This window comes from Taeniopygia guttata, chromosome 13, assembly GCF_048771995.1.
Source record: "Taeniopygia guttata chromosome 13, bTaeGut7.mat, whole genome shotgun sequence".
Classification (NCBI taxonomy): Eukaryota; Metazoa; Chordata; class Aves; order Passeriformes; family Estrildidae; genus Taeniopygia; species Taeniopygia guttata.
The window spans coordinates 12,035,554-12,061,356 of record NC_133038.1 but is presented as its reverse complement, the minus strand read 5'-3'; the positions used below and the strand labels follow the sequence as shown (position 1 = coordinate 12,061,356).

Below are 25,803 nucleotides of genomic sequence, written 5' to 3'. Positions count from 1 at the left end.
AGAGTGACCCTTGCCACTGAACTCTGCTAAGTTGCAGTTACACAAATTCACAGTGATTCTTTAAAAGGGGCCTGCAGATCAGGTGGGAATGTCTAAATACTGGAACACTGCAACCAAGCAAGAACTCCAAGGGAGAGAACAACTGCTGACTTAAGACTAATGGACAAAGACAAGTGTCCAGCTGAAAAGTAGTAACTGAGAGCAGGTAGGGTTGTGTAAAGTATTAATTGTTCAAGTCCAACCCAGCAATCAGCAGCAGAACTCCTCTGCTCTTGCTCTCCCCCTCCCTGTGATCCTGGCATGTGACACATTTCCTGTGCACTGACAGAACACCTGCCTGCAAAGGGAAAGCTTTCCAAATTCAAAACTTGTCAAAAGCTTCAGTTATTGCCTGTACACATTTGATTTCATTCTGTCAAAATCTTAGGCTGATGTACGTTACCTGGTGCAGTGCAACACTGACATGAAAGCTGTCACTGGTTTTCTACCTTCTCTAATGCTGATTTAATTATATTATATTTAAGAACATGCAGCTAACATAGTCAAAAAAATCATAGACTAATTAATTTCATCAAATTCTATAATCACAAAAAATAGCTTTTATTTTTAACCAGTTTCAGAGAGGAATACTACGTTTCTAGGCTAAAACACTGCCTTTTTTTTTCCAAAGGCATTCATACAGAGAGCATTTTAATTTTCCACACTATAGCTATGTTGACCTTCCAGACCTTGCAAAGTAAAGTATTTATGATCCCAGAGTTTTTTTATGGTATTGTTTCAATATTTTTGTAACATTTGTATTTCTTGCTGATGTTTTTGGCATTAAAAATCACTCAAGCTGTGCTGAAATATAATGATATTCGCTGAACCATAGTATGGAAGGATAATTCAGTTCAGGGAGGTTATTCTAGCTCATCATGTACACAAAGGCTTGAAAGAAAATGCAGAAGATTCTCCGTTCTTGACATGTGCACTATTCAATCTCTCTTTAAAAAAAATAATGTGACACAGAGAAGACTTCACTTACATATCAAAATATGCAGCTTTTGTCTGCAGAGCCAGGCAGGCAAAACAAGTATCCAAAATGCACACATAAAAACAGCTTTTATGGTTTTCCCAGAAACACACTGTCTTTTAGATTCAATTGATCATGGAAAATTCAAGTCTGTAAGAGCCCCCTTTTTCTTTTCTTCCAGTAGCAGAGCCTGTCACCCATTAATTCATTGCATCTCAAAATATTATAAGCAAGTCACAAAATGTCACTGTGTTAGTTTCCCTACAGGGTATGCTGTTTACATTTATTCCCATTTTCTTTTTTTTTTTTAATTCCCATAATCCATTCCCTCTTTTGTCTTTTTCTTGTCTTTTCTCTGGTCTTTAATGGCAGAGGTGAAACTCATGTGGAGGAAGACAATTCTGCCTTATCTTCATCATTTTGATGACTTCTATAATGCCATGGCTCTATAAACTTCATCCATAGTCTCTCCTGAAGCTGACAATTTTGCAAACTCCAAGGGCACCAGTTTTCAGGCTGGAAAGCCAGTTCCACCCTCAATATCCATAGCCTGAGCTGCCCAACTGTATGTTAATTAAATACAGGCTTTCTATTCTTCTAATAATTTCTAAAATGGGACTACAGGAATGCAGCAAATTTGTCTTGGCATCAAGTGCTATGCTGCCAATTTGGAGTTTACAGTGCTATGAGGCACAATTTGCCCCTTTATAGCAGTGAACCTTTTCTTTTGACTGAACTCCTGGGGTACATCTGTGCCCTCTGGATTTCTGAACAACATGAAGTGCATCATGACCAGTCTTGTAGGAAAACAAGGAAGTAATCCATAAAGATTACAAAATGGCATGAGTTCAGGAGAATTATTGCTGTGATGTATAATATGAAAAGCTGAGCATGGGTCCTAAACTCTGTCATTCTATTTTATACAGGATGCTTTCCATGGAATTTCTCTCTTAAGAGTCAAGTTTCGGTGAGAAAACCTTCACTGTCTGCATGCACAGGATGTCTAAAATAAAAATTCAGAAACAAGAGTTAAGATATGTTTTAGACTCCTGTGTTATCCATTATACTTTATAATGTTAATGTGTGTTATTTCTGAAATATAAATTGATACACAAGAATAGGATCAGCAAACCAGTGAGTGCAAGGAGGCAGAGCATTTGCAACATTTTAAGTCATTAAAAACGGACTCAACTCTAAAATCTATCTATATTTTTATGGTTTTCCATGAAATGTTTAATTAAGTTCTCATCACAATTAAAAAATTTTAATGAAAAATATAATCATAATGATGGATTCCTGACTCTTCAAAGGAATTTGATATATTTATGCATAAGGATCCTTCATAGGAAGCCAAGGTTTTTTATTTCATTTTTCTATCCCAGTCAAGCATGATTTTCTCATGCATTATGATTGCACAAGTAGTTGATACATTACAGATAATTTCCATTTCCCCTCATGAGTTTTTTATGGATCAATTTTGTAACAATTACAGAATCCTATAAATTGTGCAAAATTAGGTGTTGAGCTACCAGGCTAAAATAAGCTGCCAGGAGCTTTATCTTACTTTGAGGCTTGATACAAAAACATACCAGGGTAAAAATATTTGTCTTTTTCTTTGTTTAATTGTTTGGTTTTTAAAGCCTGGAGATAAAATAACATTTGTTGAATGTGTGCTATGAATAGTCAGCTTTTTACATCTAGATATTGCACACAAAAATTGTTTTGTACCCTAAGTACCATAAAAATATCACCGTGGGGAAACCCCACCAGTCATAATGCTCACAACTCCTTCATATATATGTAAAATACTTGGCCTGCTTTATTAATAGCTTCACTTCCTACATTCATGATTTTCTGATTTCATTAAATAAGTGGGCTTCTCATACCTGCTGCAGTAGAGAAGCTGGGAAACAAATCACGATAAATTACTGTATATTTTTTAAAATATTAGGCTTTAAAATAATTTCATATTTCAGGCAGATATGAGCCACCATTTTTGAAGGTTTGAGTTTGAGCACACTGCAGGTGACCTTGTGACGACATACACATCATCACCTCTGTTCTAAAGGGTGTCTGTCCTTTGGACACAACCACCTCTTTCTAGGAGCTTCCACTTGCATGAAGTAATACTGCTCCAAAAATAAACCTGGGCAAGTCATCGCGAATTTGCATTCAAACCCTATTTCATTTCAGGGCTCTGTTTAAAATCTGTGTGGGTTTTCCTCCATGCCTCCTGTAGATCTTCCTGGACTCAGGATCCATGTAGAAAGATCTTTGCAGATTATAACCTCAATAAATCTAATCCTGCACTTTTTCTTGCTACATCTAAATCCGGTTACATTTTTTCTTGCAAATATACAAGACTAATAAAGTCTTATGGACAAAACCCTGAAATCACTAGAAAAAGAACAGCTTAAGTGCCATTCTGTATTTCAGTTTTCCAGCTGGGATTTGGTTGGTTTATAATTTAGTGTAGAACAGTGAAAAATTGTATTTATTATGTGGAAAAGTAAGATCGCTTTTCTTCATAAACTTGGCTTTGTCACAACTATGTACCCATTTGTTATAAGTAAGATTGCAAAGAGACCATCAAGTTCAGCAGCACCAGCAAATCCAGGTTATTATTTTCAGTTGGAAAACTTGTGCCTAGCTTCAGTATAATTCAAATAATGTCCACTTTTATGATTACAATAGTAAGAACTAATCACTGGTTGACGTTTTTATCCAAGTGTAGATTTTGAGGACTAACAATTTGACAAAAAGTCTACAGCTTCTATCAAAATTCTTCTGGAGGATAATTGGTATTCATTGTGACTTTGTGAATCTATTCTCTATGTTAAGAAACGTGGATGGACCTGTTAATCACCTATCTGTCCTTCACCTTTCATTCCTCAAATTCAAAGGCTCTATATTGAGTCTTCACATTTCTTTTGAAAATGAAACTGAGGCTTTCACAGCCTAGCTTTAACTTTGGAAATTTCATATTCCCTGATTCTCTTCCACAGTCAACAGAGGAAGAATATAAGGAAACGGCCTCAAGTTGCACCAGGAGAGCTTTAGATTGGATGTTAAGAAAAGTTTCTTCACTGCAAAGGTTGTCAGGAAATGGAACAGGCTGCCCAGGGGAGTGGTGGAGTCCCCATCCCCGGAGGTGCTGTGTACATGTGGTACTTGGGGACATGCTTTAGTGGTGGACTCAGCAGTGCTGGGTTAACAGCTGGACTTTGTGGTCTCAAACCTCTTTTCAAAGCTAAAAGATTCTGCAATTGTATGATTGATTTCTCTGAACAGCTCCATTAAGGGATCTCTGCTGACTGTAACCAGAACACAAGAGAATCACCTTCTCCAAGAAAATGAGCACCTTGTGTGTCATTCTCTTCAATCACACAAATGCTTTGGAGTACTTGGTCCACATACTCTACCTTGGGCACCAATAACTGCTTTGCATTTGTACTTAAAAATCAATTTTTTTTTGTATGTACAGTGAATGTCACTGATCTGTCCAGCACCTGCTCACAGGACCCTTGTACAAATTGAGTAGGAAAACTGCTTATGCAAATGCACTTACCTAACAGGAGTAATTTTAAGATTTATGCAAAAAGACAGAGTAATACTTCCAAAACAGTAGTTCTATGGCTTAAGTGTTCTTTCAGTAAGATTTTCACTACCTCATGGCACAATTGCTGCCCAGTTTCTACGTATTTTTTGGGAAACACTAAGTGAAAGAAAATCACCATTTCAGGGGCCAAGTGAATACACAGCCTTACTGGAGCTTTGTGGGTACATTTAGGGACTGGTTTAATTCAGAGTCAAAAAGGGGCTAACAAATTTGCCATTTTACAAGGTTTAATCTCAATACCTGCCCCCTGTATTTCTGTTTTGGGAGATGTTTATATTGGCTCTTCAGCACTACACTAGCCATCAGGCTGACAGTTCCCTGCAGCTCTGCTGACTCAAAATAATGACTTGTAGGGGAGCTCTAATGACAGAACAAGGGGCAATTACAGACACAGCAGGAGCCTTGGCAAAACTGTGTGATGTATTTTGTGCAGTTGATTGACCCTGTGTTCAAGTTCATTTGGGCTCTGCTGCCGTAGATCTGGCCTATGCCTGAAGGTATATGGCTTGTTAATCTCAATATAAGACGACAGAACAGATTAGATCAAATCAGACCATTCAGACAAAAGCAAAACTGCTCCAGTGCTGGGACAATAAATGACAGCAGAAATATGTGACTCTGAAATATTTCTTTGCCTACAGACAGTAAGATCTGAGGCTGTAAAAACAGATTATCCAGCCATTTTTAAAGTTGATCTCCATGTATGAAAAAGAGAAGGCAGATTTTTTCCTTAGATCTCCAGTGTCACACCTTCCATTTAGGGACACAGACCAACATCTCAGCATAGGAGATTTACTATAAATAAACTTAAAACTAACCTTGAGATTACCCCATTAAAAAACAAAAAAAAAGCACAGATAGGTATCAGAATAAAACACAAAAGACTTCATTTTCCACATTCAGGAAAAAGCTTCTTAATTCATGTAACTCAATTTTATACAGTTTTATAGCTCTCGTGTGTGACTCCAATTGGTTAGTATCACCCTTGCCAATTACTCTATTGGTTAGTAAAAGGTATTTTACTTGTCCATCAAATCTCTCTATTCTTAAATTGTTTACATATTTTCTTCACTGATTCTCATGGGATAGATCTAATGTTTATGCAGGTGCTAGTTGTTTTTCACCCAGGAATAGGTTGTTTTTTTAATGAGCTATTCACATCAGGATTGTTTTCACGTGGGAACTTCCAGAGTTCTAGCTGCACCTGGAAGAAGTGACAGGCCAGCCATGGATCTAACAGAGCAGGCCTGATTTTATGAGGCTTTTCTTTAATAGTTTTTCTACTTGACTGCAACAGATAAGGGAAACAACAAGTTAAAGGCTTTCTGTGCCTGAAAAAAGGCCTCAACAGCAATGCAGGGCCAAGAGTCTGTTCTAGAACAGACCAAAAGCTTCTTTCTTCCTCCATCTTATGAAATTTCTTCCCAGTTAATGAAGGTGAGATCATGAGATGTACTATTTATTTAGCAAGAGATCACACCAATACTGGCTGGCAATTAATGTGAGGCAATGTCATCTTTTCTGCTTTTGCTAAACCTCTGACTTGGGTCAATCTTACCTTCATATTTTTAACACTAATAGATTTTTGTTAGGTGATACTTCTTTATAAAATTAGAAACAGAATAAAAAGCAAAAAGAGAATAGAAGTATTTACTGCATTTTTCATAATAGTAAACTCCTGTACATCCTGGATGCAATATGGGTTGTCAAGATTTCTGGTATTCCTTTAGAGGACCAAATCTCTTCCTTTTATACAGCTCCTTCCCAAAAATAAGCAGTAAGCCATGTGGTCAATCTCTTCTGAAATACCCATGTACATTTCAAAGCACAAGAAACAAAGACCTCCCTATTGTTATTTCTATACCTATTGACTCCACTAAATGCTTATCAACACATAAATGTACACGATGAAAAGGAATAGATGCTGCCAAAGCGTTCATGAATACAAAACATATTTTGCCACACACCTCCATGGAGTCAATATATTTAAAGAAACTAGGGCAAAATAAAGGAATTTAAAACCAAAGTGGTGGAATGCAGCACACATCATATGGGCTGCACTGAGAGCTTCAGCAGAGATAAAGCTTGGGATAGTTTTCCCCCCAATATTTCAATGGTTTATCGAAATAATTTTCAAAGGATGTTCAACAGTAAAGAGCAGTGGACTGAAGCATTGTGCACCAGCTCAGAATGGGAACTCCAGCTCTCTCCAGTTGCTGACTGGTGCAATGCAAGACGGCAGTAACTAATTTTAGGCTGGAAATGGGTAAAAGGCAGATGTTTCATCTCAGAACACTTGAACATTAATTAAGATAGAGAGAGAAGGTTCCAAAACATCCCACCACTGCTCAGTGTCAGACACAGCAGCACGAAATGGGTTCCTCTTGCTCTCAAACATTAGTGTTGTTTCTGGGACGAAATCTGCCAGAGGATGAACTCCTAGAAAACACCAGGAACCAGCTCCCTCCTGTGCCTCCCATCCCTGCAGAGGGATTTCAGAATGGCCATGGCACTCTGGCATTAGTGCCCCTGGAGTCTCTTTCCCTTTTAATGATTAAATGGCCCAAAGGAAAGGAAAAGGACAGATAGATTTTTTCATCCCATTTTTTTCCCAACAAGCTTTCGCTCTAACAGCTTCAACAGGGTTAAAAAAAAAATACCTTTGAGACTGTCTGGAGAAGATTAATTTGCTCACTGATCATTTTTCACAAGTAATTAGTCACAATTGCTATGAGGAGGGGAGAAGGAAAAAGATATAGAAAGCAGATTAAAGAAACAAACCATAACAAATTTCATAAAGTCTCTGCAAATGTCAAAACCCTGTCAATCTTATAATTGCCTATGTAAATATCCAGGTTTATTCCCAGAGGCTTAACAACTTCCATTTAAGTAGAAAATACCTGAATGTATAATAATTGCTTATTCATTTTACATGCATTATAGCTTGTTAAAATAAAACCCATACTCAGCTGGATATCCAGTACTTAACAGTGATTTTATAGCACATATAGATGTTGATAAATTTAGTTGACAAAAACTGACTGAGGATATATTCTAAAGTCCATTGGAATTTTAGCTTCTTCCTTTAATTTTGCCTGTGGTAACTAAGAGAAAATATACTACAAATATAAGATGGAGAAAGCATTATATTTTTAAGCATTGCTTAGAATAACCCAAACAGTATTTTCAGACACTTAGGCAGCTCGCTCCTGGAGAAATCAGGAATATAACACAGTCTTGTACAATCAGTGAGTCCAGTAAATTCTTTTCAGTTCCTTCAGCAAAAGAAATCTTTCACCAAATAGTTAGTGGGGAGAAAGAAAAAAAAAAAAACAACAAAAAAAAAAGCATTTCAATTGCAAACATAAAGCACCAGCTCAGCTAAATAAGTGGAAGTGACATAATTATCAGAATAAGTGTGGCCATGTTATATTTGAGTACAGATTTAAATGACTGCAGATTGAAACTGAAAGTTTCAGTTGTCTGTATAGCAATTGAATTATTTTCCTCTTTCCTCTCCCACCTCCAGTACTGGAAACCCTTTCTCTTCAGCTAGAGCTTTCATGTTTCTCAGGGAAGCAGGGATGGCTCCATGTCACAAACCCACACCTGTGGCTGCTCCTTCCCCTCAGATCCCTGCATGGAGCCCCAGAGAATGATGACACACAAGAAACTGAGAGAAAGGAAAGGTGCTACTTCAGCACCTCAAAGAAGTGCCTCAGCTTAAGAGTTCTGGTAGTGGGGAGAAGATTCTTTATGATTCAGGCTTTGGTCAGGCAGGCAGAGCCCCTTTCTGCCCTCTGCATTTAGCACTGTAGCCTTGGTTTTTGTACACCACACAGAGACCAGTACTTCACTGTTTGAAATACTTCCTTGCATATGACCTTCCTTTTCTAAATATAAAACATCTGGTTCTTTGTTGTCTACCCTGCAAAATGTCCACAAGTTGTCAGTTGGTCTGACTCACAGGCATAGACCTAATTAAAGAATATTTTTTTGTAGCAAACAAAACAGTTCAGCCCATACATACTTCTATCAAAACAAGAAAAATCACATAAAGTAAACCAACAAAACAAAATAAACCCCCACACAAGTAAGTAGACTATAGTCTTGTAAAAACACCAATTCAATGTTTATCTGAAACTTCTGATTAACTTATAACAACACTAAAGTAGTATTGGTGGAATACAGTGTTCTGATTCCAGATTAGGTGCCAGCAGAATAAATCTGAGCACCAAGTCTGACAGTCACAACATTTGAAAAGTTTTTCACATGCTCATTACTCCAGCAGTGATCTGGCACCACTGACACACTGTCATGGCCTGCTAAGCAGATGATGGGGAGGGCGGGGGGCTTGCAGGAGGTCTTGTCTTTTTCTCCCAGAAAGGAAGTGGCAGAAAGAGGCAGGTTTTCATAAAACTCAGGCTTGTGTAAAACTACATTTGTTCAAAAGTGGAGTGATGCATGGGTTCAGAGCCCCTCAGGGAAATCATCATTACAGAGGTGGGATGTACACTGACATCTAAAAATAACACAGCTTTGGTGTCAGATGCAGCCCCTCTTTCTGAAATCTGCCCCTGCTTTGACTTCAAGAGAAAACATTTGGATCCTCAAAGACCTCTCTCCTGAGCTAAAGAAAATCTCCATTATCATTTGGCAGCAAGAGATTTGACATTCTCTCTGCATGTTCCTGCTGCTGGAGGGCACGAACATTAGACCTGCAAGCAAAACACAGGTATGCAGAAAGGCTGTAACAAAAGTGCACTGAGGAGAAGAGTTGTATTTTTAACAAATCTCCCATGACCTATTTTGATATATCAGTGAAAATTTATATTTAAAAGCTGGGAGGGGGGAAATGCCAATCCTATCACAAAATATTCCCTGCAAGGTATCCAACCTCATTTGTTGTTTCAAAGGATGACTGGATGAGCATTAAAAGACAGAAAGTATTATCAGGGCAATGACCTCTCTGATGCTTTATAGATTCAAAACAAAGCAGCTTTATTGATATGATTTTAAAGAGCTCTCAGAGGCACAAAAATGCAGTTGCTATAGGAATAAATAGCGGACATCCCTTTGAGAACAACAGATGGCATTCAAGGTGACTTATCTCCCAAACAGGTAAGTGCTCACTTTCACTTATTTGTAAATAGCCATCATTTATCCTGGTCTGTTCATCAGGTCCCAGTGGTGTCACCTGCACCAATGACTGAAAGAAACAGATGACAAAAATAAAATGCAAAAGTGCTAGTTTACCTTCTTTTGCCCCTCAGCATATCTGAGACCTGAAGTGCTACATAAAGAAATCTGTGAAAATAAAAAGTAATGGTACTCTTGATAAAAATTATGCATTCCAGTAGATTCTGAATACAGCATAGGGGAATCCTAATGTCCTTTCTTTCCTGCTGAGATTCTAGTATAAAAAGAACTTACCTCACTAGAACATCTGGCTAAAAACAAGTTTTGTAAGTAGCCTGGATATCAAGAATGAGCATTAACAGCTTAAGTGGAGATGCACAGCTGCAAGTTGCTTATTAAAATGCTTTATCATTCAATAAGTCCCAAGTGCAGAATCAGAGGAGCTGGAAGACCTTCCAGGCTGTTCTTAGAAAGTGGCTCACAATCAGCATTAGAGGGAACTCAAAGAAAAATCATGTCTCAATTACCACAGGAAAAGAAAAATCCAACCGCAACAATTAAAAAACCACCACCACCCAAAAACCACGAAACCAGAGATCACTCCTTGTTGTCTTCTTTCCAGTAAAATATAGCTAATCCTTCTAAGGAGCCCTCAAGTGCTCATTTCTCAGATTATTGCAGCGTGAAAAGAAAAATCACCGATTTTTTTTTACCAGTTACAAAATTACGATGAAGAGAAGTACCAGTAGCGTTGAGGACTTCATGTGAATTAACACAAGACATCCTTCAGCAGATGAGCATTGCCCCAACCAGCAGGAGAACAGTAAAGATTTCAGAGAAGCATCCCCCAGCCATCACCAGTGCCACCATGCTGCTAAGTCACACTCCAAATTTAGGCTCTTGCCTCCGCTTTTTGTATCATTTCTGAACAGGGGAGGACCAGAAAAGCAGCTATGAACAGAACAAGCAATGACAGCAAAGACTGACTTTTGCATAACAAATTGTTGAAGAAAACTGAAAAATGCTCATCATTTACCAATATGAAGACGTGTTTTGGTGATAAGTTTCCATACTGCAGACAATATCTTCTATCCTCCCTCCCAAAATGGTATTCATGAAATATTAGCATTCAAATTCATCTGTCAAAATGATTGTTGATGTAGTATAGAAAGGCTATATTATCATCTGCTCTGCAGTTTGCCTCAGAGCAATCTTGATTCAGATATTTACATAACCAAAGATTATGACATCTTTTCCAGCCCTTTTGATGTTTCTGTCAGCAAGATGTCAATCAGATTAATTCTAGCTAGATTCTTTCCTGATACCCAGAATAGCTGTGAGGCATGAAGCAGTCATTTTGCCAAGGAGAAAGTTTGTTTTCCAAAAGAGACCCCTGACAAATCATTTGAAGCAGAAAACATATTTACACAAGAATGAAAAATGTGTACTTTATTATCCTTGAGACCCATGATGTAGTGGATTTGAAAGCAAGCATGAGCACTGGTAGAAATATCTTTAACAATATCTTAAAAGTCCTATAGCTTATATCAAATATCCTTTTTTTTTTTTTTTATTGCTAGTCCCTGTAATAAAATTATAGCTGAAAATTGGGGAAAACTATATGCTAAAGGACATAGAATTAGCCAATATTCAGGAAAATCTTGCAAAGCTCAACTATTTCCAGGTAGTGTTGAGACTTGTCAAGGTTCACAGGTTACGCAACTTAAATTTCCACAAAGCTCCCCCTTACCCCCAAACCTTCTCCTCCATTTCGCTTGACATTCTCCTTCCACCACAGTAAGAAGAAGGGAACAGAGCTTGCTGACATTGACAAAAATTGTCTTCTAACTTTTTGCAGCTGATTCAGGTGACAAAATGGGCAAAGCCACTTCTTCTTTGTTAACATTAAGGCTGCTTTGTGAAATTGTTTAGTGAAACAAGATGGTAACACCGAGGAAAATTCTCATAAAGATCAATATCCAAGCACAGAATGAATTTATGCAGAGTAATTGTTTCCTAGGACCTTACAGTACAAAATACAAAAAGTTTTTAGAGAGGATATGTTTGTATATAAGTTGGTGCTGGAGGAGAGGATTGAGTGAAAAACATAAAAACGCCCAAAATGACAGAATAAAGGACCACATAGAAAGAGAAGAAATGCAGTAAAAGAAGGATTGGAATCTTACACATTAGCAAAAGGAAATGTGGACAATCAAAGGCCATGCAGAAGATGAACAAACAAAGGGCTAGATCCAAATCCCAAACTAAGACTCTAGAAGGCACCGAATGAAGAACCAAATAATTCATGAGAATTTCTCCAAGCCTTTCATTCACCTCTTGCTGCTGATGGTAATTAGATTTGGTGCTCTTTACTATCAATGACTAGATATCACAGACCTGTGGTAGAAGAATTTGACTTACAAACACTCTCATTAGCTGAGCTTTACAATCTCAAATATATTACATTTTCCAGACTATTTTGCAAAACTTCAAGTTTTTTCAGAAAATGTGTCCTGTTTGTCTAACAACTCTCAGTGCCAGGACAAGGTTACTGAGCAATGATGTATCAGATACCGAACATCTGCTGACCTTATTTGCTTGTCTATTGATAAATGTATCATAGCGGAGATAGAACTCTACAGAGATAGTCTCTACAAAGGCCCAAGTTAAATATTGTCTCAAGCATTCTTGCCCTCAGAATACAGTAACTACTGTCATTTCCAATCACCTGTTGACTTAACTGTCAGATTTAAATCCTTCTCTGTAATTTTAAAGCTTTTTTCTCCAGTGTACAGCACCTGACATTATATAAATCATACGGATGAAAGACAAAGGTATCTGACTGATATTAAATGCTGTCACTCAGCTGGGGCTGGGTGGATGCCAACTGGTCAAATTCTCCAAAATCTTTGAACAGATGCTGTGGCTATTCCAGCTTTATTTCAATTTCACACTCTTCCTATCTATCCTGACAGCTGGTTTTGACAGTCTGCTCTCTCCTCCTCAGCTCTCATGTCAATCTCAGATGCATAATAGCTGGATTAGAGCTTAAACAATAGTGATTAGATCATGTAGAAGAGGAAGCATGGTGGCAATAAAAAATAAGATACTTCAGTAACCCTTCAAACTCTAGCCACTTCAGCTGAAAGCAAATTTACAGGAACTCATCCAGCAAGCCAAAAATTATTCAGAAGAAAAGAGTATGAATTTTATCAAAGCTTGGGGATATCTTGTTGGTTTCTGAGGTTTTTAAAAATCACATTAATATTAATTTCCATGAAAGAGTTTCACTGAACAATTCTACCTTCACAGTCTCAGTATTTAGAAGGGTCAACAGGTTATGGTTACATCACCTTATCCTTGGCAGTCCTCTGTGAAAAGGCCCTGCACCCTGCAAGTCATTTGATGCAATTTAGCCCTCATTTAAGTAATGAAGGCCCTTGCCTTTGTAAATCATTTTAACATAGGTTAAATATCAAATAAATAATCAGAAGAAAGATTTGTGGATCAGACCCCATCACATTTAAGCATGCCTTGGCATGCTGTATGCTATCAACAGCAAAACCCAGCCCTACATAAACACTGCTCTCCTCCACAGTAGGGACAGGGGTAATATCGGAAATGCATTTTTGCCATCTGTTAAATAATTCACACAAACAAGAACTGAAGACTTTTTTTTTCCCAGAAATGCTGGCTGTATATTTAAAAAGGTAGCCTCTACAATCCTCACATCCATAATTAAATTTGAGGGTAGACTGAAGGAAAGAATTCCATTTGCAGAAAAGCTCAACAGATGGTATTGTGTATTAAAGTAGAAGCATGTGAAAACTATTTGAACAAATGGCAGATGTGCCTGTCAGCCTTCTCCTGTGCCATTAAAGATTAGCATTTAAGGTATTATTCAGACTCACAGAATTTCACAAAAGACCTCTGAAGCTTGTGTTGGCTAAGGATCTCTGCAGGCCCAGATATAACCAGCTTGGGGGTGGAAAAAAAGTGTGGGACTTGCACGGCACAGAGGTTGGTCTCCTTATCCAGTCCCAGTCTCAGCTTCTTGCCAAAGCCCCTCTTTGAGTACACAGAAGAAACTGCATTTAGCTGAACTTCAGGAAATACTGAATAACTGACCATTATGGCAACTTTTAGGTTTTCTTCCTGTAAGGCTGAATGAACTGCCTGGTTTAACCAGAAAGGGGTAACACTGCTTCGAGATAGATTGTCTTCGATCTGGACTCTTCTGCACTGGCTTTATTTAACTGGGGCTCATGAAAAGTATTTAGACAAGAGACAGGGTAGTACAAAAGAGCAACCTATTGAAGTTTCACGAGAGGATATTTTAGGGGTTCTGCTACATGACATGTAGGTTTTCTCAGATGGTACCTATTGGCAATGCATCCTTTTTCTTAAAACATATATTCTTTTTGTATAGGACCAACAGCAAACTAGGTTATATCATAATCTGTGTAATCTGGGACCACTGCAGTTCGTGACTCTGAATACATACACTTCATGTGCACAGATTTTCTAAGTCCCTACACCTGCTACTAGTGAAGTGAGGCGGGAGGTTTCCCATTCACATAGCAAAATTAGAGTTATCCATTCACAGAACCAGGAAGAATAAAAATTTTGTTCAGTTACAAGGAAAACATGTTTCTTAAATACACATAATATAAAGGGCAATCTGTTTTACTTTGAAGAGCTTAGATAATTTCATTTTTAAGAATACCTCTGAAAGACTCAAATCCTCTCTAAGCAGGAATTGCCCAAAGCAATGAAACAGGTCAATATTTTCATGATAAGAAATCCATAGTTAGCTGTTATGGAAGTTTTTTCTTAACTTAGGCTTATCTTAGGCTTTTGTTTACCCAGAACACATGAGCTATCTTCCCTAGGGAAGGAGAGCCTGCTAGCTGTTCTGATTAGCACGGAATCAAAGCCTGTCTAACACTTTAGGAACTGCCCAGTCCCAGTCTCAGCTGACCTGCAGTCCAGGCTCCAATTCTACACTGTCCCAGACACTCTTCTCAGAGTCCCTTCCATTCTAATAAATTTTCTTAATAAGAGAAACCTTGCCTCACTGAAAATGAGAAAGGGCCCTTAGAGCCACTGTGTGTTCAAAATGCTTTCCCCTTTTTCATGCTGGTTTAAAGAATCTTGATCTGAATTCAGTGTCAGCGGGAAGAGCCTTTCTGATGCTTGGGAGGCAGAACACACAAACATCACATCAGCTGCTTAAACCCAAGGAATCCCACTAAACACATCAGGATGGGCAAGAGCAATCCAGGCCGACAGGAGAGGCAGCTGCACTGCTGGGGATGGGAATCACAGCTCCACACAGCACAAATGTACATGAAAGGCAACTCCAGCCCATGGAACATGCAGAGGAAAAAAACAAACACACAGCTGTCCTCCCTTCACCCCCAGACCTGGAGTATTTTGGGAGTATACAGGTATGCTGACTGCTCTTTGTGTAACCCTCTGCAAAAGTAAATCCCTTTAATCAAAGTGTAGATGAATGGATTACTCAATATCACAAGCAGAGTTTAAGCAGAGAGCCCTTCTTGCTGATAATATGTTCTGCATCTTCTGAACTATTGGCACACAATTGCTGCAAGTTTCTCCTACTTAACTGCATCTTCCCACTTTCATGTAGTCATTGGAGATTAAATTCTAAACTTGAAGAACTAATTTCTTTAATGCAGCTTTTCCTCTACAGTTTCACATACAATACTTCTTTTCTTCTATCAACTCCAGCTACTTTAGGGAAGTGTTTAAGCCTGTAGCTAAGTGGGCTGTTTTTCTAAAGAGTTAATTCTGCACAGATTCCTGCTTTCTCAGCAGGTTTCAAAGAAAATGGATGTACAAATGTGCCTGTAAATATAGATTAAAACACTGACATCCTTATCTTAAAATGGAGTATATGGAGTTTGCAATTTTGTTTGTATTGCATAGCCTGTATCATTGAATAAGAGAAAAACATTTGTTTTATAGCTTCAGTTAGTCACAAAGCAAGTAACAGGTAAGTGCACCAACCCAACAATCACACACAGCAATTTTTATTTTTTTTTTTGCAATGAAATCAGTTTGCATTGACTAAAAAGTGTTTGGATTGTTTACACTAAAGTCTGTAAGTGAACACAGAGGATAAATTCACAGCTCTAAGTGAAGATCCAAAACTAACCAGGAACACAGCAATTTCAGAAATAAACTGCAGTACCTTCAGTTCTGCTGTTTTGCTTTGAGGTTTGGTTTTGTTTGTTTTTAAACAGAGCAGACAAAATGCTAGAAAATACACAGAGAACACCCTTCAACTTCACCATGTTCCTGCAGCTCCAGCTGGTCAGCAGCACTGCTGTGCACTGAAGAGACTGCTACCAGAGATGGTACAACATTAACTACTCTTAGTGAGATAATTGTTCAAGTACAGAAAGTCATTTCAAACAGTAAATTCTCATAACAATTTATTTTTGCAACTGACCTTGAAACCTTTTGCTTTATCCTGGATGATATCAGGGCTTAAAGATCAAATTATAAAAGAATGAAAGGCTGGTTGCTAACTAAGAGCAATGGAAGTATTTCCAGGAATGCACATGGCATGACTGACAGAAATTATTAAACCTTGCTGTTTATCTCTGTTTACATTTTGAACTTTTTTTTTTTCCTTAGAAGAAATGGCTTAACTTGGTAGTATCTGTGGGCAAAGTATAAATTGTATCTTCTTTGTCTGTACTAAGCATGTACCTTTCTCCTTGAAGATCAAGTGCTGAGTGACACTAAACAGTGCAAATACAGCATAGGCAGAGCTGTTCCTATCCAAAGAATTAAAAAGGCAGCTGAGAATTAAATACTTTTTCCACCAAATCAAATAATCAATTCTGTAATGATAGTCATCATTGACAGGTTCATGTTACATCACCTGGACAGCCCTAAACAGAGTTGATAAGAACACCAGCAGAAAAGGAGTCTCTGACAAACAGTGAAGTGCCAACACACAACTCTGAGTGAAATCTCACTGCCAGTGGTGGGTGGGCTTGAGGATTTTTTGGAAGGAGATTCTGGTCCTAGTTGCTCAATCTCCTTCCTTTCATTTGTGTTAAACTCACTAGAACAAAAGAATCCAACAAACGAACAAAAAATATTCTTGCCCCCTACTGATCAAAATCTCAGGCAAGCTGTTCAGGTAGCATTTATTTTTTGAAAAATATTTATATTCCCATTCTGAAAACACATTACATTAAGAAAATTAGAGTGAAGAACCCATGCCTCTCTTTTGCAAGAATGAAGTCCTATCCAACTATTTGTGACATGACTTACCTGCTCAAATGGAACTTAAATTGTTATCACCTTTATACCTGTGCAACATGCCACAGTGATGTACTGCACACTGACAAAATTTGGTTTTGATGCTGTTTTTTATACTAAAGCCCGCATTATACTGGTTACTGACCCAGTGAAAAGCATGATTGATTTCCTACTCAGCTTTTCCTTTAAAGAGAGAAAGTCCCAGCAAATGGCTCTCTTTGTAAGATGTCCCACTACGTGAAAATCAGTGCCTACCCCTTAATTGCTGACAGATGGCTAAACTCTAACTACAAGCTATTAGACAAGTAGGATAAATGCATCAGAGAGCTGACATGGATTAGATGCAAACTTAACATACCTTCTGATAAAGTTAAAACTTTTAAGAGGAAACATTTTGAGTGACTGAATTCTTATATTCCTATTCTTGAATCTTCTGTATTTAATCAGCCCTTGACATATAGTTTTAAGACTTTCTGCTATATGACATAATATCAATCAGGCTGTTTTAGCTGTTTTCATCTTTTGACACCATATCCCTCTTCAGATTGTCTGTGTGGATGTAGACTGAAAACAGAGGTCTGACATCAAGAAAAAATGTTTGTGCAAAACAGATTTTACTGATGGTGTGAACAGAACTCAGTTCATATCCAAGATCTACCTGACTACTTGTGGAGGTTAAAAAAAAGAAAAACAATAAGATATTTCAACAAAAATAGAATAATGCAATTACATTTTTATACTGTCATTACACTCATGTTCTACTAAACCTCAATTCAAAGCTTCACATCAGAATTTACTGTCCCTTATCTCATTTACCTGTCAACAGAAGAATATCTTAAAGCCACCACAGAACAGCAAACAATCAGACAGACCTAGTCTCATGCAGCTAAACATAAGAAACAGAGTGAAGCCTAGAGCTGATGCACTTCCCAGAACTGGATTATTTTCCTCTAGTTTTTCACTATAATATGAAGTCCTTTCACATGGAAAAATAATGGTGTTGTATGGACATCTTTCAAGCAGCATTTGATTATTTTAATAAAGCCTTCTCAAGACTTGCAGACCTGCTTCCTGTCTCCCTTCATAAAAGGTGTTATTCTGCCAGGTGGTTTATCCAGACTCCTTCAAGTTTTAATTATCTCTTTACTTAATGAGTACAGTCACTGATCTAGATTTATTGCAGTAGCTAGAAGCTTGTGTGAATAAAATATCAGTTCTGTTTGTGATGTGGCAGTTATCTTTGTTTGCAGACTCTTCTAATTACTTCCAGGTCATTAAGCCCATCTCCAGCAGTTATTTTACTGTCATTAGAAAAAGTGTTATAATGACACTAAAAAAGTCAATGAGTACAGCAAAAAAAAAGTCAGAAAAGGTCAAAATAAAGCTCTAACCTGTTAATTCAAATCTGGATTACTGGTAAAAAAATCACACAGATAACTCAGCACATATCCTGTGAGACACCATAGCAATCAATAGGTTACACTGGGCATGTGTCAGGGCAGAATTTCAGCTTATAAGATATCACATGAAGTAATTTGTTTTATTCTGAGGTTCAATTATAAGAATAGGTTACATTTCTCATTAGTTTAAACACTGACTTCCCAATAAGAAACATGAGAGAAAAGGATATATTCAAAAATACATATTCCTATACATCCATACATGTGTCAGAACTGAGTGTGAATAAATTAGCAAAGCTGCCTCTACTTGACCAATGGCAGCACTGGACCAGGTATATTTTTTTTTTCCATTTCACTCCTGAACATTGATTTTAGAGGCAGAAATCCAAACACATGCCTTTGCCACATCTCCTCCTGTCTCTTCCAGAGACTATTTGCTGAGGCAGAAATCCTGGCTCTAATTGCTTGATCCAGTTATTCACTGAAAGACTGTCTCCTTTACCAACATTCTGTTGTACCAATCCATCCACTCCCCATCCTTTCTTTAGTTCTTTGTTTGTGATGTATTTTAAGAAGATGTAGCCATGGGGATTTCAGCAATAATTAGATTCTGCCACTTCAGCCATCCAGTCAATGGCTGGGAAATGCAGAAGGAACGGCAGTGTCACACAGGGAAAGTCACTGCTGCACTAAGGAGCTCTGTGTCAGGGTTCCACTGGAACACCATACATTTACACAGTCTTCTCTTCACAAAGGCTGAAGAGGGACACAGATGCACTGCCTGCTCCTCAAAAGTAGTCTCAGAGCTTTGCTCTTTCTTTTCCTCTCCAGTCCCCAAGGTCTTGGGCAGCCCTTCTCCCGAGCCCTGACAGACCCTGCACAGTTAAAAATCCACTGGAAGCCTTTCTCAGACTTTACCCTACAGCTTCAGCTTTAACTCCAAATCCTCAGAATCTGAGCAGGTTGTACTCCTGGAGAGATTCCTTACACCTATTTGTTTTCTTTACAGTACTCCAAACAGGAACTGCTCAAAAACCTTTTCAGTTTTTTGTTTACTACTGGAGGTCATTAGAAAAGAAGGAATAGTCTTGTCACTGGACACTATTATAGTGTCACAGATAAAACAAAATGATTCATAATCACCTAGGACTACAATGGTCTTTTCTTCGGCCCAGATACTGAAAGATCTGTTTTCTATTTTGCAGAGATGGAAAGATACTAAAAGTGCATATGTGAGCTTCATGTTTAAATCAACTTAGTTGCATTTTTTTATTCTTTATGTGTCCAGTCACTTGCAGGCTGCAATGACTATAAATCAAACAGCATCACATCCAATTGCATCCCAAAGTAATAATTTAAAGTATAGATACCACATATGTTTAGAATTATCTTAGTGACATTATAACATTTCCATGTCCTAATGAGAGACGACATAACAGAGAGTGAAGGAAGTCTCTTACACCACAGGCTTTTAAGAAACCATTAAAATCTGAAGTAACTCCTCCTGAGAAAGGAATTAAAAAATACAATTTTTATAGTACCAGGGAGTTGTCAAATCACACAGATTGAATGTATTCTATTCCTTTTACAGAACTAAATAAGCTTTAGAGAAACAGTCACAACATAGTGTTATTAATAAAAAAAATATATATGTTTCAAATAAAATTTGTGTCTGTACCCTGATAGATACACCAGTTTAGGCAATTTATCCCCTTGGGAAAAAATGTTTGTATCATTAATTTCTTCTTTTAAATATACTATACCTGTTTAATAACTGTCCATAAATCTTATCAGACACTCCAAAAAGCATTTACTCCACAAAGAACTCCCCACTTGGCAAGTGAACAGTAGCTTGAATCCCAAAAGAAATCTAACATGATAAAAACCCACTTATATTATCTACACAGTTTCTTTTGCAAAAGAATCTAAGAAATAAAGTATTAACTACAAAACAGTTCTAGAAGATATAATCCACGTTGCTGACCTTGGGCTTTCAGAATTGCCTTAGCAGTAAGGCCCTCACCTGTCCCTGAACTACTCTGTGTTACACTTCAAAGTCAAATCAGTGGATTTGCAGAATCACAGTATCACAGGATCCCACATTAGGGAGTTTTTAATTGTATGGAATTGGATGTCGAGGTCTTCATTTTCATCCATTAGCTTTAGACCAAATGGAAAATCTTAGGGCTCAACAAGCTAAAACTAACCATTAAATTCCAGGTGGAAAGACACCAAGGGTAGTGCACTTGTACCAACGATGCTGCTCCGAAGGCTCTCTGCAGAGACGAATTTCCTTTTTTTTTCTGCATAGTCTCAAATACTTCTTGAAAAAATGTGAGATTATTAAGTTTTAGGAATGTAAGGATTACAAATGAGAAAATGAGAACCCAGAAAAATTAAGAGAAATTGAACTTATAGCCTACAGAAATTATAGCCTAGCAATTTTGTTTTGTGTGTATTATTTAACAGTAACAAAGCGCTGGTTACAAAAGCTGCAATAAATGCAGAAAAATCTTCAACAGAAAGTCAGTATTGGAACTCAACAACACTGCAAATTCTGCATCCCTAATCCTAACTAAATTAAACAGTGTCATTGTCTTTGTCCTATAAAACAGCACCTCCATCTCTAATGCTGATTCCAATACATCTAACTGGGTTCTAAATTGGAAATTGTCCAAGACCTGTTTCAACCTTGAAAAGTCTGATTTAAGGTACTGACTTCATTTGAACCGAAGCACTATTTGCACCACTTTATGTGTTTCTCCAAGACTGACACCCACTATTTAGTAACTTGCAGTAACCTCTGCAAGGCAGGATGGGGACTCTGATCAGTGACAGGAAAACAAGCACATCCATCACTGAAACCATCTGCACAGACACTGGCTGTCTCCAAGATCTTCTTTAGGTGGTCAGAAAGAGGATGAAGGATTAAAGAAATGCTCGCTGCCAGCTGCTTCCAAAAACAAAATCCAACAAAAACACCAAAAGTCCCAATCTTCAAGTGGGAAAGGAGACAAACATATTTACAGTGTTTTACTTCAAGCCATTATTTATATGTTGAAGGGGGAAGGACTAACTGCATATCAAAGAATGCTGCTCAAGTGCTCTAGAAAAGCACTAATTCTGCAAGGCTCCAAAATCTTCAGTCTCCTAACCTGAGCATCTAAATTAGACTCTTACTTCAAACTCTTGCTGTCTCACTTAGATACAACCCTCACTCAGTGTACTGCCATGACCTTCCACCACTAGGAGCAATCATTTTAAACCAGCAGTCAAAAAAAAAAAAAAAAAAAAAAATCACAGAAGAATTAGGCAACCAAGAAGCTACATGTCATAAAGAAATCAGGTGATTTTTCAGATTCGCAAAAAAATTGCAGTTCAAAAAGTCACTTGGCTTAGAGATTTGTGAGTCTTAATAAGTACAACGTTCCATATTGTGGCTAGAAGTGTTACATATCATAAACAAATTATTATTATTAAAAAAACACAGAATCCTGGAAGAAAGGTTCATATAAAACACACATTTACAAGATTGAATTAACCCTTTACTGAGACCAAAAAGCTCTGACAGTTGAAGCGATTATTTAGACTACAACTATAAATTATTATTACACCATATTATATATAATACTTGCATTAAAAATACTTTTAAATTAAGTCTGGTAAATAATAGTATCCATTGTAAGGTATATAACATAAACTATCCAGAGGAAAGACTGAGACAAGGATTTCAAACACTCTGTGTTTGCATTTCAATTAGAGTAAATTCCTTTGTCCCCATAATAACTGATAATCATAAATAACTGATTAGAATCAGTGTTTCAAACCCCTTCCTCTTGTATCCTACAGATATTTCATCACTTGCAAATCATTAGCTCCTCAGCCTTCAGCAATACTAAACAAGACACAGATCACACAACTGATCTGAAATGCAGTACAGAAACTTTGGCCAGACAATTTTGTCTGATAATTTCAGTAAGTCCACCTCTCTTCTTTTCACCCACTAGCTTCCCTAAAGATCTATGAATCAAACACTTCTCCTTTTAGAGTTATTTCACATAAACTAGGCAACTGCAAAGGATGCTCCAAAGCATGTGTTGTTCTTTTTCCTCCCTGGAAAAATTGTTAGATACAAAACACACAATTGCAATGGTTCAGAAATGTGTTTTTCTAGGTTTTCTGTTGTTTTCTTTTTTTTGATTGCTAGCATATTCATATACATAGCATATACAATACACACCAACACATATAACTGTATAATCAAGATCCATATAACAGATTTTATGCTGAATAACACCATTTGGGATACTATTCCAGAGAAGGAGAAGCCAAATCTGAGTTGGTATTTACAGATTAGGGTCACATGGAATGAAAGTTTTGGTTGAAGTGCAGCTGTAGTAAAACCTTTCCAGAGTTCTGCATGAAGTTTCCCATTTCCACCCAAGCTGAGTTCAAATGACCCAGAAATGCATACTCCATAGAGACATACTGCTTAAATATACAAAAGGTTCAATCAGACGAATTACTGAATCTCATGGTTTTACTTTTCTTGCACAGAGTGTATTAGTCTATTGCCTTTTACAATATTTAATTGAACAATTCTATCAATTATCCTGAGCAAATACAACCACAGCTGCCTCATGCAGTTTTTTCTGACTTAGCATTCATTAAAAACTCTGTTAGACTGTGTAACATATTAAATTCATTTGACAAACATAGCAACTGTCTTACCTAAGAAAAGTGTTTCTTTATAATTAAAACATTTGCTCTTATTTGGCAATTTTCCTTCTGTAAATTGAATTCAGAAGCTAGGAAAGGCTCCTCTGCAATATGAGTATCCCAAGGTAGAAGCACACACTCAGGGCTGGGCTGAGGTTTATTCCCTCTGTGAATGAGAAAGATCCAGTTTTGTTAGAGCTTTCATCTCCTGCATGCAAGAAATAAGAGTCTTGTAAAACCCATTACCAGAAGATATGGTTGGAATAAAGGCCTATGATACACAGTTAGATTGGATACCCACACAGAAAATGAGAACTCTAGAGTGGCACAGTTAAAAAAAGGGCAAGTTTTTTGGAAGGAATTTGAGATACCTCATCGGTGTGCTTCCTCCCAGCACTGCTCACTGTGCCCATGCCACAGTACATCTGAGACATCCATGCTTAGGATTAATCTTTAATTGTGCTCAGCTACAATGCAATGCCCTTCCAGCTACATTTGATAAGGACTATCTGATGAATTCATGCATTATTTCACCTTCTCTGAACCCAACAAAAGTCAGCATTAGGTGTATCTACATAGAAGTAGATCTCTCCTAAGCATCCTTACACAGGATTTCTGTGTCCATCCCTGTGGACTCCTTGCTGCAGCACCCCTACAAATCTGATCTCCCAAGAGAAGAGTTTGAAAATAGGTGACACCAAATCTATGTTCAACTGAAAATTCAATACTGAATTTGCACATGAAGGATGAACTGCTGGCAAGATATGAGTTTTGAAGCTTATAGCTGAGATACTTGGCAATACAAATTTATGAATAACCTTCCTTTTCCAAAAGACTTAAGTTCCATTCCTGGAGATGGTATATTGAAATAAACCCCCAGTCAATACACTCCTGGTACAGTCTAATACAGCCATACAGAACACAGCAGCATTTATGGACACAGTGACACTTATAGACTAATCAGGAGACAAAATGCTAGAAAAATTCTAAAATTATCCAAGTCAAACTAACTAAGACACATCACCTTCTGTTAGTGTGCAGCAGGTGTGCTTTTGTTTCCAATATAAGTTAATAGTATTTTTCTTTTGTCTCAAGGTATATCTGTACCTGGCTAAGAGTTTTTTCCTTTTAAGAAAACTTTTTAAAACATTAGAAGTGTGTATCGCATTTCTAAGCAGTTTTTAATGGATCTGCCCTTGACACAGGACTACTGGTCCTCTATTTATACAGTGGGACCACTGGCAACGGATTAAAGGGTAATTTTATCCTGAAAATGTTTACTGGAGTACCCTCATGAGAAAATTTTTTTGTTCATAGATTAAAAAACATTGCTTGACTTCTTCAAAACAGCTTACTAGTAAACTATGTTTATAAATACACACTTAGCAAGACACAAACATACTATTTTAAGAAATAGGTCTTATATGCATAAACAGCATTTCTACTGTTAAAAATAAACATACAATTTTAAAGCAAAAATGCATTTCAGGAATACTTCTATTTTTTCTTCTTTTTATATCTCATAGCTGGAAGCTAAAACAAAAGTACAAACCACTACAAGCATGAAATCATATACTGAAACTGCATCCTGAGCACCCTAAAGCCTTTGTTGGGCTATATTTGATACATAACACATTGTCAAAAGCACTTCCTGTTCTTATCACAATAGCTTTGTAGCTATTTAGGGAATTTAGCCACTCGAGTGAGTTTTGCACATAAATAAAGAGTGGGAACATTAAAGAGAAGGCATTTTTGAGGTTTTTAAAAGAGATAAGAGATAAAACAGAATGCATTTCTCCAGTTTATGGCTTCTCTGGACTGAAAAGTAGTGTTACATCTTTCTTTATAGGCCAATAATTGTGTTTGTCAAATTAGTAGGAAACAGGAAGATCTAAAATACTTTAATTTTTTTGAAATGGTCTAAAAAAGTGCACTTCTGACTTCTGTCTCCTTCAGACATTAAAATCATCTGAAATTAGTGAAACAGAACTATTCACAATATTTCAGTTTGGATTACAACTTATAAGAACCTTCCATTTCATGTTACATGATACTAATTTTGATCCACTGATACTTTTCCACAATCTTCCTTCTATTATGTTTTTTCTACTATCAAGTCTCTATAGTAATAACAAAAATATTGACATATAATTAGGGATCTCATTGCTAAAATAGTAAAATTACCTGATTTTCCCCTTGTTCAAGGTTGTTCTTGTGTACAATGAACGATCATTTAGGCACAACAGCCGTGGTGCATGTTGCCCCCTTTAAACTTCAGTTCTTTGTGGGAAGGTACACTCTCAAAGGTGCTATCCAACTTGCAGTGTTATCAGATTGCATATGCATGCCAAAAAATTCACTCAATTAAGGCATTAATTTTTATTTTTTAATCATTACTAGTACAGTGGGTGATATATTAGTATTTGCATGTGTAAATAAATTCAATTAATGTGTTAATTACACAGACATATGAAAATTAGTTTAATCAAGTCAATTAAATCATAAACAGTTCAGAAATAAGAAAGTAAGCTTGTAATGCAATTAGTGTTCTAACATGGTAGTAACTTTAATAAACGGGATCTTAATTATATGGCGGGTCAAAAAGACAA

At 37.2% G+C, this 25,803-nt stretch overlaps 1 long non-coding RNA gene across 1 annotated transcript in view; it reads right to left on the bottom strand.

Annotated features, from left to right (window-relative positions):
• Positions 1-23,357, bottom strand: part of LOC140685022 (uncharacterized) — a 34,041-nt gene extending 10,684 nt beyond the window's left edge. The window contains exons 1-2 of the long non-coding RNA XR_012058146.1: positions 23,207-23,357; positions 21,277-21,425 (exon numbers count right to left, since the gene is read on the bottom strand). This is a non-coding gene — a long non-coding RNA (uncharacterized lncRNA). The remainder of the gene's footprint in view (positions 1-21,276; positions 21,426-23,206) is intronic.
• Between the last annotated feature and the right edge of the window lie 2,446 nt (positions 23,358-25,803).